At 37.2% G+C, this 17,082-nt stretch overlaps 1 protein-coding gene across 1 annotated transcript in view; it reads left to right on the top strand.

The window, feature by feature from the left end:
* LOC103474938 (calsyntenin-2) overlaps positions 1–17,082 on the top strand; it is a 280,107-nt gene that overhangs the window by 132,975 nt on the left and 130,050 nt on the right. The gene's annotated exons all lie outside the window — the stretch shown is intronic.

Below are 17,082 nucleotides of genomic sequence, written 5' to 3'. Positions count from 1 at the left end.
TTATTTTTGTTCGGATAGTGTTTTATTTTTTAATAATCAAAACCTTCATAAATTAAACTACGAGCATCAGTATGATAATTTAATCATGTTTATAAGGATCACAAAACATTGCGCTTAATGTCTGAGTGAATGATGGAGGATTTACGTCATGGCTTGTGTTATTCCGGCTCTTTAAATGGCTCTTAGTCATCTGTTGATGCCTCCAATGAAGAGAAGCTTTTTTTCTACTGGCCAGCGGGGCATTTTTATTTTAGTGTACCCCAGAGCCTGGCTATCACTCACTCAAGTCTAATGACCCAATAACCCTGAATACACAAACACACACACATGGGGCTCTGCCACCAAAGCACCACAATAAGTGATTCATTAGTACTGATTTATTCCCTGTGGGAGTACTTGTTAATTACAGAGAACTGATCGATACCTTCCGCTAAGCGATGGATCAAAGGTAAGTGTGTTTGGCTCTTCCTGTGTGTGTGTGTGTGTGTGTGTGTGTGTGTGTGTGTGTGTGCGCGTGTGTGCGTGTGCATGCGTGCGTGTGTGTGTGTGTGTGTGTGTGTAGAACCCCACCCTGTGGGATAAGTACAGTCTTTGCACCTCCATGATGGATGATGTGAGTGTTTTAGCTATCAGCAGTGTTTTACAGGCCATGAGTGGTCGTTTTTTCTGAGCTGACCCTGTGACAGACAGCCTGGAGCTGAGCCAGCAGCTGGCAGGCCTGGACACAGCTGGACAGCGAGAAGTCAAGAGAGAGAGAGAAAGAAAAAAGAGAGAGAAAGGCATAGAGAAAGAGTGCCTGTAGTGGTAATGATAAAACCTCCTCTCTCCTGCACTGTGGTTTATAAAGGCATGGATCCCATTGAAGGTTCAAGAGCTGAATAACAGTTTTTAGTTTGGTTTCAGTCAAACGTGAGCTCTTAGGAATTTTAACAAGCAAATTCGAATTAAAACTATATTTCTAGATTGATCTGGAACCAGTGGAACGGGTAATTCAAACCTAATTGGTTCAAAGAGCTCAGCATTTTCCCTGAATTCATTTGCAAAATAAATCTTTTTGGATGCATCAAACCATGTGAAAATACAGGTGGACAAGTATTTGCATGTGTAAATTAGCTTTGGATGACAGACTAAAGTTTAGTTTAATCAACGGATGTCTTCTTGGAATTCATGGTTGTCTTTGAAACAATTTCAGCCATGTCATTTATTAATAAATGCCTTGTATTTCACATAAAAAACCATTCTAACAGCTGACCTGCTGAGGTCTTTCTGTACAACAAATTCTCTGCTCTGCTCATAACCTATTAAGTTACTGGCCTGTTACTATTTAGAACTTAGATGTTTTTGATTGGATTTCACAATTTCTTTCTCTAATAAAGAGTTAGATAGTTTTTAACCAGATCTTAGTAGCTTCTGTAGTATATTTAGATGTTTTCTCTGCTTGATACCTGCCAATGATTTGACAGTAACCCTATTTTGGGAAGAACATGTATAAATTTCGTAGTTAAAATGCATCTCTCATATAATGAAGAAGTCAAAACAAAAATAATATAATCACCAGCTGTTTAAATCTTTTTTATTCAGTGGTGTTAGTATGTTCTGAGTTATCAATCATAAATCAGTGCAACAGGTTGTGTTACCTTTGAGTACAGCTTAACACTGAAATGTTTATAAGAAGAACATTACAACTGAAGTGACAGTATGCAGGGAGTATTCAGACAACAAGTTGCATTTTCATTATCATCCGTCTTGATCACTACAATCAGAGATCCAGCTCCTGGATGCTCTCTGTAGAGTTCTTCTCTTTGCTATCAAAGAACATGTTTATTTCATCTTTTCAAACAACAGATTAATGCTTTCGAAAATACCAAGTTGTTTTCATGCTTCCTTACGCTTATTAATGATAATTGTGATAGACATGCTTAAAGGCTGGGGTTTTTATTGAAATCGGGAACCACCAACTGCGCGCAGTGTCTGTCATGGACCGGTGAGGATGGGTGTGCACTTGGGGAGAGGATAAAAACAATAAACCAACAAAGAATAGCGGCTTGCCTGGGGAGTCGAGTTGAAGCGCTAATAACACTGTGAAGAATTTTTCCTAATTTTCTGGATGAAAAGCACCATTTAGCTGCAGACACATTTGTGTGAAGCTCCAAAGTAATTAAAATCTGAGGAGATGATTATAGAAGAGCCTCAGCGTGAGCAAAGACAGCCTTTAAATCCGGCATCTTGGACATAAGAAGTGAAAAAGAAAAACATAATAAGAAAAACAACAAAGGCAAAACAAATGCAAGCAAATCAATAAGAGGATTACAAGGTAAATTAGTAATTATTTTTCAAAGCGTTTGAAATCAAAGTACGGCTTTCTTTGATATAGTGAAAGTATTTAGACTTGTCTAACTTTTTCACCTCTTATCACCACAGGCTTGATTGCATATTGTTATGATTCTATAATGCAGACACACAAGACAAGTAAAAGTCAGTCAGATCTTTGCAAAATCATTTTTTGCTGCAATTTCAGCTGCAGATATTTAGGATATGCTTCTGCAGACTGATGTAGACTGATGTAGACTGACAAGCTTCTCCTCTTTTTCTTTGTGAAAAGTCCTCAGTCAGATTTGATGCAAAGCATTTGTGAACAGCGATGTGAACAGCACTACCGCAGATTCTGAAATGTAATGGTTTGGGCTTTAACCGAGACATTGACATTGAATTTCATTTTTGCCTAGAAGGTGTATCTCAAGTCTTTTGCAGGCTCTACTGGATTTGTTTTGTGTTTTGCGCCGTCCACATCTCCATCAATTCTCATCACATTTTCTCTACTTACCGATAAAAAGCATCCCAACAGCACCACCTGCGGACGGTGAAGGAGAGGTTCTTCACGTACAAGTGGAGTCAAAGAAGTTCAGCTCTTTGCTTTGCTCGAACGAAAGTAGGCTCTGAGTGAAGCAATATGGCACTGAGTCTCATTTAGTAGGAGCTAACTTTGGGTTATCCAAAAGAGTGATGTATGATGTATACCCACTCCTGGGTTATGTTTTTCTTCATTTAATCTGTAGTCTGAAGAGCAGATTACACATTTCTGTAAAGCGGTATTACATTCTCAGCAACAGAGGGATTATGTGATCTTTGTCTGTGATGGAACAAAGCCCAGAAATAACTAAGATGAAAAAAACAAGGGCTCTTACAAGAGAGTTTGAATGCAAGGACAAGATCGCCATTTTCAAGGACTTATTGTGATTTTATTCTCGCTGACCGCAGAAAGATGATCTTCTCATCTTTATGTGGAAATGTCAGTACCTGTGCCCCAATTCCCATATTTGCAACTTCACAGCAGATGTATCAAAACGCGCTTACAATGACCAATATTAAAATATTCATTCTGCTTTTGCAGGTTTTTAAAATTTTTTTAGATCTGATTATCACCAAAAGAAGCACTATGATGGAGCCGTAAAGTTTTAGAAGTTAAAATAGGCCTGTACTGAAGTCAAGACAATGCCTTAATAAATGTTTCTTAATGCAAAATTGTAGTAGATGGACATTGAACAGGTGCAGAGTTTAATTTTGGGGAATAATTCACAGTGTCTGATTAAATCTCTCTGTGTAAAGGCCAAGCCCAGTAAGAGCTGTTGGGTTTGCGTGACCTTCAAACATTCAAGCAGACTTGCATAAGAACCAGGATGTCTGGAGTTACCTTGGAAACTACTAGACTCAAAGTAACCCACCAATCAATCCTGCAATGTAAGATGAGATTGTTTTGTTTTGAAGGTTTTCCCTTGTGCACATACGTCAAATCACCTCAAACTGTATCTAAGTTGCTGAAAGATACTTCTAAACCAGTGTTTCTCAACCTTTTTTGGGCCAGCGCCCCCCTAGCCTTTATCCAGGTCCCTCACCATCCCCCACCAAAGAATTTGCAGCATACTTTGCACTGACCATTATTTTATCATTAATATTACTATCACTATTGTAGATGTTTTGATTTTTATGCTTGTTTCTGTATTTATCATCAAAAATAATTTCCCAGAGAACAAAAAAGTCATGGGAATAGAAATTATTTTCACAGGCGTCTATGAAAAATGCAATGAACATTGAAGTTAAAATTGGTAGGCCTAACAGCAGCCAATCCGAGTGGAAAAAATATTCTTATTCTGTGTCATTTTCTAGTTGTTAAATCTTGCACAAAATGACCAGATAAAAGATGTACAACATGCCAGTTTAAACTTTGATCTATTTGCAAAACGACTGAGCTCTGCAACATTAAAACATGGATAGAACTGTAACTACATTAATCATAACTCTTCTTCTCTTCAGTGTTTCTGTGGGTTTTTGGTGGTGCAGCTCTGTGCTGCCTTCAGGAGAATGGGACATCAGAGTATCATACATAAAATTTCACCCACATGGCATTTATTGTGCAAACCAAAGCTTTCATTGGAAAAACTAAAGTTCCAGATCCTTTTAATGCCATACAAACATGAGACAGAAACATGAATTATATCTTTATATAGGCCTGTCTATTGATTTATATATTAGTAGTTTTACTGGACATAAATTACAAAGAACAAATCTGGTTCTTAATAAAATCCCAATGAGTCAAATTGAAAGTGTCATGGAGTCATCAGCCTCATGACATTAACACTGACATGAAAAATAATATTGAAGAAATAAATACATAAAATATAATTAAAAACATAAATAAGTGTTCAGTTCTTTACTGTTATGGTCTGTAAGATATATTTATTCTCAGTACTAGATATGGTCTCAACAAACCCATGGCATTTCAACAATATTATTTTACCTTTTATCTAGAAATAGTGTCTGTTTATTCTTGCCATACAGTCCTCTGTATTAATTATTGCTCTAAAGGTCTTGCCATACCAGTTTATTCCTCTGTATTTACTTTAGTTTCTTAGTTTATTGTTGCATTTTGTTCTTCATTCATTTCCATTTAATTTCCTTTGATTAGTATTATCCTCTCCTGGTTTATTGCTATGTCCACTTTAGTTTCTTTGCTGTTGCTAGATTTATTTTATCGTTTATTGACGCTCACATTAGTAATCTTCACTCATCACCTGCTGCGCCGCTTAATCGTCATGTGTTTCACATCATGTGTTGATTTTTCACTGTTCAGCGTCTTTATACCATAATTTTTATGCCATAATTCACATCTAGTTTGTCGCTCCGTTTTATGTCCAGTTTCTCCTGTTTCAGAGTTTTGCGCAATGTGCGCGTCTTTTTTTTTTTAAGCCCCTAAGGTGCAGGGTGGTCGGGAAGCGTATCGATGGGGAAAAGGCAGACTGACTAACATAAACCTTTTAAAACAACGGAAACAATTTCTGCATTCTGATTATTGAAATTTAAAAGTGCTCTGTTCTATCACCCCCGTTTCATACCGGACCACTTACCTTTTATAGTGTTAACCGGTGTTAACGCTATAAAATGAACGCTCTCTATCGTGGTTTCACCCATGGAGGGATTTATTTATTTAAATAGGTTCATTTTTCAGAGGGATACACAGTGAGGGTATTGTGATTTTAGCTACCAGTAGCAGGAGAACGGAGCTGCGCCAAGAAGCTAACAGAAGCTAACAAACACTGAATAGAAGAAGAGCTGCCATCGATACAGTTGCAGCCAAGCATGATTTAATGTTACACAATACAATTTTACCAAGTTGCTCAAAGTCTAAACTGACATTGTTGTGCACTTAAGGTGTAAAGTTTACCTTCGACCAAACGCCCCCCTAAGGCATCCCAGCACCCCCCTTTTGCAAAAATGTCCGCCAGCGCCCCCTGCCGTCCTCTGAACGCCCCCTGGGGGGCGGTACCGCCCACGTTGAGAACCGCTATTCTAAACCCAGAGATGTGAATAAACCCCACACCCAGGCTGTATGAAGATGCTTCACTATTAGCACAGCACAACACTAATGGTTGATGTTACAGAGTGAAGCTTCTTCAAACAAAACGGAGGCTCGTATGTCTTTTACTGAACCTTTCTGTTCAGTTTTTTATTGAAGAGAGAAAACGGCGACAGCTGAATAAGGGCAACAGCTGTTCGTAACCAAGACAACCAAAATATCAACAAAGCAAGATAGTGACAAAACAGAACCAGATACTTAAGCATTCTTCAAAATAAAAGACTTCTTCTATTMAAATAAATCATGTCTTGCACTTAAATATATTTCACTTCATCCTTGTAATTATATACAATCATGTTAAATTCAATTAATAATAATCATGTAATCTATGCTTAACATATAATTGTAAATCAGTCACTTATCATACCGAACAACATATAAGTGTAAAAAAGTCACAACAGTTGAGGAAAAATTGTCTTCTTGTTACTCTTCAGTCTTTAAAGGAAATCTTTTATTATTAATTAGTTTGATGTTGACTTTGTGTGTTTGCTGATCGTTTTCTGTGATTGTCTAAATAAAGTAAAATGTGCTTTTGTCAAAAAGTAAATTTTGAGGTAATACAACTCTCCTAATTGATTAATAAGCATTTAAGCACTATGTGTATTATACTGAAAACAATGTGGGCTGCAGCAGTTGCTTTTACAACGTACATTAACATTTTTGACTGGCACAATTGCGACTGTCCACCACAAAACCAGGAACATGTCTCTCCTGGGGCATTTTTAGTTATTTCTGAAAATCTATCTTCAAAAATTGCCAGCTTTTGTTCCATTTTTCAACAAAGCCGTGACCTTCTGCCTTGTGAGCTTTTGTTAGGCAGTCGTCTGTGATCCCAGAAGTGTGGAGGAGTTAAGCCATCCCTAAAAGCACCTTGGAGGGACTATGTTTCTCAACTGGCCATGTGCTCCTTTCAAACTTGTATCCTACTGGACGAAACCAATAGCAAAAGCGTTTGAATAACCAATAAACTCCAGTATGTTAATCAGCTGTGAGTTTCCACCAGACTCAAAAACAGCTCCGATTTCAAGCACAAACTGTACCGTTCGGAAAATCTCTGAAACTGCTATTTAAAGCTTTAGGTAATTTCTTCATGACTTCTACTGATATATTTTGCAATAAAACAAAAATCACTCAGACATAAGCGGTTTTTATCTCTTTTTTCTCAATTTCTTTTTTTCAATTGGTCCTTGTTTTCTTGAAAAAAAAAGTACTTTAAAAAGCACATTTTTGGTAGTGAGGTTTACAGCATACATTAATATGTTTAATTAGTACTCACAGCCTCTAACAGAGATCTAATGGTAACAGGCAGAACATTACAAGGGTGTTGGTGTGCTTTAAAGTTCACATAATTGGGCTTCTAGAAACGGTTACTGTCAAAGTTTGAAATAACTCATTACTTCTCCAAGATCTTGGAGGCTTCGCAGATTTACAAGGGGGTTGATTAGGCCTCGGTTAATTTTGAACGTGGGTGGACTTGTGCTTTAAAATTTTGTGAGCTCCGATTTTGTCCATGTGGTTGTAGCAGCTTCGCTTCCAAGTTGAGATGTGCTATCGTTGGAGTGAAATACACAAAGAAGAAGGGATGAGGCAACTCTTTATCACACATTTGATAAGATCAGATAATTGCCTTGAAACTCAGCATGGGCAACAGAGGTAATTGCTCTGTTTAATGAGGAGTATGACTGTATCTGTGTGTCTGATCAATACCATGCTAGGCTGGGTGGCTGTGTGTGAGATCCAGAGTTTCTGGTTGGTGAGTTGCTCTGTTCAGACTGACTTAGAGGACATTCAACTAGAGATTGAGAGTGTACTGATGTTGCAAAACAATAACATTTCACTAGCATGCATCCAACTTATAAGTCTTTTGGTATTCCATTGTACTAAACAAATGTTCAACTGCTGTAACAGTTTTCTTGAATTGCTGCTCTTTTTACAGGTATGTTGCATTGATTTTGAGGGCTGCCGTTAATAAAGATGAGGCATGATGGTTGCTGCCTAGAGTTCTGAAAGTTGACTCTGTGTTGAAGCAGTCTAAACAACAAAGATGAATAAGCACTCTCCGTCTATAATCTGGAAACTTATTTCTTTGGTACCTTTGCTTTTTTTTAGAACAGCTCTATGAATGTGCCATAAAAATTGGCATATTAATTCTGCCATTCTTAAGTATTTGCATTCTACATTTACTTTATTCTGTCCTATTTCCTGTGAATGTCTTTCATTTCCCCCCCCCAAAAAAACCAACAACAATGAAGACTACATGTTTAGATTTTTGTTTATCAAATCATAAAACATTTCTTCTGACAGGTGACTCGTAAAGCCACTTCCGAAGAAGTACTGTAATAAATATCCAGGTTTTATTTAGGCACGCCTGTTGACAAAACCGCTACTGATATAATCTTTACTCTAAATAACTGTAATTCATCTATAATTGCATGTTGCAACAGTCTAAAAACATAGAAGCTGCAGGCTTTTTATGTTCCTCTGCTCTTTTGCCTTCTGCTACTGATAAACTTAGATATGGATTTCATGGTTTGTTCCATTGGTACATGGCTGTGCCAGGAGCATATCAAGTAGCATTGTGTCTATGTATTTCAGCTTTCCAATCTGCATTTTCTTTTCAATATTTTCCATAAGCTCTATAAAAAAATCCACAAATAGGTGAAGTTGCAAACACTGAACCATAAACAGGCTCAGGTGCATTGTAAGTACATTGATATTGGCTTCTCTTGCTACTACTTGCTGCAAGGAATCTGTACATTTTCTCAAGGGTGTAGCCTATAAACTCAACTCTAGTCATTAACTCACAAATACTTTTCATTTTATTTTATTTTTTATTTTTTTAAGATTTGGAAGTGTTTAAAGGGAGATGAACAAGCTTCACTGTTGCAATAAAGAAATCATCAATCACAAATGTCACTATTTTTCATACTAATTTATTTTGGATTTAGGTTTTAACTGTCCAGTAGACTGACAGATCATTTAAACAGCCTATGATTGAATGAAAGTTTTTTTTTTTTTTCTTTTTATTTGAACATTACAAAAAGTGAGTTTGTTCTCTGTAGTGGTCCACATAAGCCAGTTTTTTCCTCAACATAGTCTGTTTAGTGTAAGCACTTCTCGTTCCTATATCTGCCTTTCGGTTACGCCAATTTTGGGAGCAATAAAGCACAAATGAAATGCTGCAGCTGAGTAATGACTGTAGCTTTTCACAAAGCCACAACTCAGTAAATTTTAATCCAAAACCTGAGTGAAAAAAAAAATATATTCAAGGAGGTGCTTTAGCAGTCACGCTGCATGGAGGGGTAAACACTTTGTCTTTGAATGCTGCATTTTTGTTCTTTTGCAGAACAATGCAGTGGTTATTATGCCAATAACATTTAACAGAATATGAGTGCATTTGTAAACCAACCTTTTACCCCTTTCTTGTTTCTTGTGTACCTCTTAAAAACTCAGTTTTCCAAGACTAAAAAGCAGTGCCACTTAGCGGGAAACATATTTCCTTCTAAGTGAAATAATCTTCCAGTCGAACTAGTACATCGTCATCTATAATAAGGAATTGTTTACTTAAAATAAGCTCCTTTATCCTGCTGTAAAATTTATTTGTAAGTTATCTTTGTCTATTTCAGGTGGACTAAGATATTTGCACTAAAAACTAGACCAAAATTGAAGATTCAATGGTTTTGCAGTTTTGTAGTCATCTTCAGCAGACAGGGCTGGGCCGCTTAAAGTGAGTATCCACCTAAGCCGCACACAAAATGTCCGTCTGCACATTTTATTTTTATGACATTTAACAAAATATCATCTCAACATAGTTTTTAGTATGTGTCCTTTAATGTAACTCCCATCTTAAATTATTCATAAACATACCCTATTTAGAGATAAATTGACTAGGAGTTTGTGTACGCAAATGTTCTGTTCACTTTGAAAATGCTACAGTAGTTGCAACAACATGTGTTTGTGAGAAAGACACAAACAAAAGTGAGCAAATGTCAAAGTTTCAGACAGGAACACAAACTAAATATCCAACAGTTCTCTCATGTTTTCCCAGCGATGTGTTGATCCATTTGCAGCTTTGACGTCTCTTGTTGTAATTTAAGATGCCTCCCCTGCTGCCGAAGCCGTACAAGACAGGAAGTGGAATTGAAAATCTCTGAGCAGGATGTTTTATTAGCTGTTGAAAATTGCCCAAGTAGTTAAAATATGAACTTGATTTTGCAACCTTTCTTTCATTTGCTCACTCTAATTTGTGATAAGTGACTTTTCCTGTGGAAGAACTCGGTACTAATTTCACAGTTTGTGCTTTCCGTCTTTTTCTATCGGTGTCCACTATCCACGTATGACGCATTTGAGCCCATCTCAGGAACTCTTTGCTCTGCCTGGAGGCTTGATTGCAGCAAACTATGCAAATGAATTTATTCTATTTCAAATGAATGGTCCCATGCTAAGTGGCTGCTGTTTAATTTCATATTGATGAATGATCAGTCTGTGCTGCTGCTCAGAACAATAGTTTCTAATTAGAACAACACTAATTGAGGATCCATTGATTGGCCGTTGGACTTACCTTTGGGGGATCATGCAGATCAGTTACTGAAGAGTTGTGTCTGGAGCAAACACTTGAGCTCTCGTTCATGTGAGCTTGTCTGATTGTAGAGGTAGACCTTTACTATTTCTAGAAAACCCCTTTAAAAACTCTGTTGTTTGCTGTTCTACACAATGCACTGTGACAGAGTAGACGTTTGAAATGCAAGGCGGAGACGAGATCTTTTACAGCATCTGTCAGACAGCGTAGCTACATAGAAAAGACAAATAAACTGTGTTGTTGACTATGAACTAGTTTTATATTCCAGCCGCATAGCCTTCACTTCCCGTCTCTGTTAAGCAGTAAAAATCTACTTCTTCCAAAGCCTACAGCAGCATCCATAAAACTTTCATGAAACTCATGCTTTTTATTTCAGCTTTCACAAAAAAAATATGCCGATCTGACAAACACGGCAGTCATGTGTTTGGCTAATCTGCATCATAAATTTCAAAGTCTAGTGACTAGAGTTCCACATCCATGCCAGTAGGTGGCAGTGATATCCTGGTTGTTTATTCAAAAGAAGAAAAAACATGAGTAATTATGTTTATGTTTTTTTATTGTCTCCTGCGCCTGGTCAGAGTATTTGGTGGTCATCACCTTCAGCCATGTATTACAAAAAACTGCATCAATATGCATCAGTACTTGAGCAGAACCTTGAGTTTTGTCATTGTGAATGTGTCATTGTCAGAGACATGAAAACAATTGATTTGTTGTACAGTTGTCTGAAGCAAGTGTATTAAACACTTTTAATTAGATTAATTTCTTGCATAAAACCTTTTAAAATCTTTAGAAGTTTGATGAAAGATGAATTTGGGAACGAAGTCCGAGTTCTCCTCCTTTACTGTGTTGTTTGATTCATTAAGTTTTATAAAAAAATATGACATGTCAGCCCAGCATAGCTGAATTTACTTTATGTGAATGAAAAAAACATTGCTGAAGAAGCATCCTATTGCAGAGAAATTCTAAATCAAATCCTGTTTGCTAAAGACAGTTTCTAATTCTAATTTGAAGCCAAGCATTTTTTTTTCTGGCTGATATTTTGCTGGATAATACTGGAGTGTTTCCTATTGAATCAAAACACTGAATCAGACTGAATGATGGCTGAGAGATGAGTCGTGTCAAACAGCTGTGTCCTGTTCATGTAGAGTTAATGTATCAAATTCTATTGAAGTGTGTATAGTGTCAACCATAAAGCAGAAATACCCAATCCCACTGTTTTCCAGCAGTGTGTACACAAATGTAAAACTATAGCTACGCAGGATTAATAGTTTAGCAGAACTTGATATGTGGGTATAAAGCCTTGCAAAAGTTTTCATACTGCATGAATACTTACATGTTATGAATTTGCAACAATAAATATCAACATGTGTTCTTTGGAATGCATGTCACAGGTATAGAGAATAATGTGATGAGAATGGATAAAGAAAGCCCGGTTTTTATTTTTATGTTTTTACCAATGCAATTGGAAAATAGCAGCATGTAATTGACAAAGCTTTGTAGAATCAACTTTGTTTCATGGTATTTTTTTATCAGCTTTGCACATCTAGATGGACTTTTTTTTTTTGCCAATTCTCTTCTCTGATTCTCTGATTAAAGCTTTCTTTAACCAACCTGATAGTTTCTGATTATGGCCATGTCTTATGAAGCATGCCATTGTGCCACACTCTTTTTAGAGGATGAATTGAACAGAACTTTGTGATATCTTCAAATCGTGGGATGTTGTTTTATAACCTAATCCTGCTTTGAACTTCTCCAGAACTTTCTTCCTAACCAGTCTGCTGTGTCCCTCGGTCTTCATAATGCAGTTTATTCTTTAATTTTCTTCTACAAACGTCTTGAGACCTCCACAGAATAAGGCATATTTATATTTCCCATTCTGAGAAATGGTATAGCAATAAAGCAACAGGTAATAAACAGGAATGTTTGATATTGGACTTTTAGGCGTGTTTGTGTGGTGATGGTAGTGTCAGAACGGTGGCTCTTAGAGCCGGCCAGCTTTCCTCTCTCAGGGCGCTCCAGCTCCAATCGAATCATTTAGTCTGATCCAGAGGAATGAAATGGTGTTAAAGAAGGTCAGCCTGTGGCGCCATGTTTCTCACTCTGCTCTAATCTAATAAGAGCGCATTAAGAGAGGCTTGGATTTCACTGTAGTCCACTCGCATCTCTCTCTTTCTTTCTGATTTGTTTGCGTTATCTGTCCCACCTCTCCTTCATTCCCCCAATTTATTTCAGCCTCATCCTCCCTCGGTTATTGGGATTCTGCTCCTCTCCTTCACTCTCACCCTTTTCTTTAATCACCAGACCTCTTGGTTTATTGATACTGTCAGTCACTCTTTGCTACAAGTGTTTCAATTGGGATCATTTGTGGATGTAAAATATCTTACGAATCAGCTTTAAATTAATCTAAAGCCTACCATAAAGATTTTTAAATATTATTTTCAGGACATCATAACCACAACACACCTCACCTCCCATTTAATAATATATAGTTGAAACCAGAACCTTACATCCACCCAATAATAAGATATGTTTTCTCACTGTCTAAAGTTAAGTCAGACAAAACACCACTTGTTTTAGTTTGAAAACATAATTTGGGAGACCAGTTTGTACTCGAGCTTTAATTTCTTGGTTGATGACTTTAGACCATTTTTTTGTTCTTCCCCCTTTTTCCTCCAAATGTAACAGTTGTCATTATGGCCAAACAGTTCCACTTCGGTTTTCTCAGACTACAGGACGTGTCTCCAAAAAGTTCGATTGACGTCTTCATAACGTCACTGACATTTTTTCTGAGCTACATTTGCATATTTCGATTCAAAACATGTTCATCTCTGTGACACAGAACTTGTCTCCTTCCTGAGCGGCATGATGATTGGTCATCCCCCATCATGCCTATAGTTGAGTGTGATTGTTTAAACAGACGAAAGCGACATCTGGAAATCGTTTTCCAAAGGATGAATCAGACTTGTGCAGCTCCACAGTTTTCTTCCTGATATCTTCGCTGATTTCTTTTGTCTTTCCACTCATGTCAAACCAGAAAACCATGACATCATCATCTGGGCTGTTCTCACTGCTTAGAACGACAGTAATCATTCTCTATGTAATCTTCTAACATCAGTAAATTAATAAAAAAAAGCCAAATAAATGTCTGACCTTTCCAAGAGTAGTGTGGTCTCATTTGACTTCAGACAGTGAAGGAAAAAAAGGTTTTATTTGGTGTACGTAAACTTATGGTTTCAACTGCATAGTACAGTACTGGTTGGTTAAAATGCTTCTTATCCCCAACAATTATAATTTGAGAGGATGAGAAAAATTACTTAAACAAATGAGATGCATTTTGATGAAGTGCCCTGTCTTCAAGGATCAGCTTAAATTTGACGGGAGCATGACTGATTTCTATCTGCCATGTTACCTCAGGACATTAAATCAATAATTTACTGAATAGGTCATAAATCAAAAAGCAGGCATCCATCATTTCTGAACTGAATGAGAGGTAATTATTCCCGTATAAATAAAAGAGAAATGTATCATCACAAATTGAAAAGCTGAATATTTTGCAACGGAAACTCAATAAAAAGTTGTGAAATGTCCTTAACATATTTATTTCCTTTTTGTGCCACCCTCTTGGAAAGGATATGCCAGCATCACACTTCCTAAATCTAAATTCCCCTTTACGCAGCACAGAAAGCAATAACTGTCTTTTCAATGACTTATGAAAGAATCTGTTCCCTGCTTCTTCTCATTCATCTAACCCTCTTTTCGCGCTAAGAGACACGGCTGTTATCATGTTCCATCCAGGGAGTCGACACCGAGTTTCCTAAAGAGTCCTTTGGGAGCGTTGTGTAGATATGTGATGTGTGGCAAAAGCAGAGACTTTGGTTTGAATAGGAATGTGTTTGTGTGGAAAATGCAGATGTCGTGATGCAGACACGCAACAGATAGAAAAAATGTTCAGATCCTGTTTAAAATGCCATGTTTTTGTGTTGTAAAAGTGAAACCAAGACAACTCATCTCAGAAGTTTTTCTTTTGTAATGTACCATATATCCTTTTCAGTATCATAAACTGCAACACATCTGATTGGACCGGGGGATGTAGGTGATAAATAAACTGCAAAAATCGGGTGGCAGAAATCTGTATGAAATTGCATAGCTGAACATTCTGTTCAAATTTACCTTCTGCAGGAAACCTTTGCCCTCAAAAACTTGAATACTAGACTAAACCAGAAAGAAGGAAAAAAACACAGTAGGCTTTTAGAATTTACTTCAACATTTGCCTTCTTGGATCCTCAAGATCCATTAATTACATTAGATCTGATTTACCTTAACCAGAGTTCAGCTGTTTTAGATTTTTACTATTGCTTTAGCTAAAGCAATAGTTTACAGAAAGGTTAAAAAGGAGCTTCTTGTTTAAATGTATCTGTAAAGAGAAAGAAAAGTGTTTACTATGACTGCCAATCTCCCTTGAACTCTATGATTTGGACCACAGCTCTTTGGGTCTCCTTCCACAAGCTTTTCACAATATTCCTCCTGATTGAACTGGTGGAGTTGAGTCGGGTTTGCAGGCTCACAAATGCTTTTACAGATGGTGTTCCTCCAGTTAACTCAAATGCTTCAGTTAACCTATCAAAAGGTACTAATTAAATCCATTCCCAATAAAATACATTGAAATTTCCAGCTGCAATGTGACAAGATGTGTTGGGCTGGGGCTATAACAATGTTTTTACAAGGCACTGTACAGTCAAAGTTCTTCGTAGTTGGTGTAGCATGTTTATATAAACATCCACTCTCATCCCTTCATGTGCTCTTGTGGGGTTTTGGATTTTCCCTGTATCAACTTGTTTGGCATTGTTGTGCGTGTGTGTGACGCGTCGAGGCAAAAGTCTGCCACATTCCATGTGGGGATATCTTTGTGTCACTCCTGGCTGACAAGCTGACATTTGCCGCAACGCTGACGTCTTTGAGCTGCTCTCATCAGCGTGACGGCGGACTTGCGCATCGGCAAGAATCCCCGAGCAGTGACAGTTTGCTCAGCCGGCTCAGACCCACACATGGCACAAAGACACCCGGAGGTTTTCACAGACGGGCTTTGAAGTGTAGAAGCTGGACTTAACCCAGAAAGACGCTGCTGATGCGTACGAAGAGCGCCGGGTCCTGAAATTTTTGACTGTTTCACAGTTACCTGGAGTGGCAAATTAATGAAAATGAATCATTTTTATGCTCTCATTGTGAAGACCAACCTTTGGATTTATTCACAACTTGAACCTCCACTCCCACACGAAAGATGGTGTAAGTGCATCATGTCCACTCTGAGGGAGCATTGAAATGCAACAGGCATTTCCCATTATCTTTTATAATATTGATAAGGCATCAAAAGATCAACTATCAAGCAAGAGGCTAAGGCTTTATCCACTGTCTATCATCTGCTGTAGGCAGGGAATAATCCATAATTAATCCCCTCTTGACACATGGGCTGTTGTTGTCATAAATACTTTAAAGTGCCTCATGACTCATTCCAGTGAATCAATGTTTGGACTTTACCAATTAATATTAATTAAGCTCTTTTATGGAATTACTGAATCCTCTGCACTTTGACATCTGTTATGCTAAAGAGAATTTAGATGTTTATATGAAGCAATCACATTCTGAGGTCTAGGACAAATTACAGAGATGCTTAAAATATTTTCCTGAATTCCTCCCTTTATAGATGCTGACACTTGCTTTGTGTTTCCGTCATGAGATTTTCTGGATTTTTATTAGCTTATTCTCATCTCAGTCAGCCGTAAGAAGGAAGAAAATCACAACTTTCATATCACAGACTGTTCTGTTTTTTTTTTTTTTGTTTTGAGCTCACAATTCTGAATAAACCTGGGAAAATATATCTTCAGGCACTCTAACACATTATTGCCTTTTTGGCTTCTAATACTCCCTGTGACATTTACCTTTGAAGTGACGTCCTAAGTTACACTTGCATTCTTTACATTACTTGGGACTGAATGATACGATCTAAAAATGAAACATTTGCAAATCTACTTCCTGTTTAATTAATATGTCAGGACACACCTTTCAAAAAGCATACTGTGTTTAACATTCAGTTCTTGCTACATTTAAACCTATAATAAAAAAATACTTTCAAGCTTAATTACTTTCAAAAAGCTATACATTTTTAATTGAAAAACTGTTATTGTGTGAACCTTTAAGTTATCTTGGACCTTAAAAGTCCCAGTATTTGAAGAAATATTTTTTTGTGCCCTTTGGAAATAACGTGCTAAATCACACCTAATGCTCAAGTCAGTGCTTGACTGTTTCAGTATATAAAACATACCTTTGGTTTCTACATCCACACCAGATGTAAACAAATAAATCACATGAAATTCCTCTTCCAGTTTGCACATTACAATATGACTGAGGGAACATCTCTTGTCTGTGGCCTTTATTGTTCAGATGTTTTCTTGGATTTAGTTATCAACCCAGGTTAGATCAAATAGCAGTTTTAGTTTTGTCTTGTTGAATTGGACTCACTGTAACGCTGAAAAATAAAATTCCTCTTCATGGTCCGTGTCAAAACTAACTGGTAATTAGAACTTGCTCACAACTC

Source organism: Poecilia reticulata, linkage group LG13 (assembly GCF_000633615.1).
Source record: "Poecilia reticulata strain Guanapo linkage group LG13, Guppy_female_1.0+MT, whole genome shotgun sequence".
NCBI lineage: Eukaryota > Metazoa > Chordata > Actinopteri > Cyprinodontiformes > Poeciliidae > Poecilia > Poecilia reticulata.
Note: the sequence above shows the minus strand (reverse complement) of the source record. Positions and strands in the feature narration are given on the sequence as shown.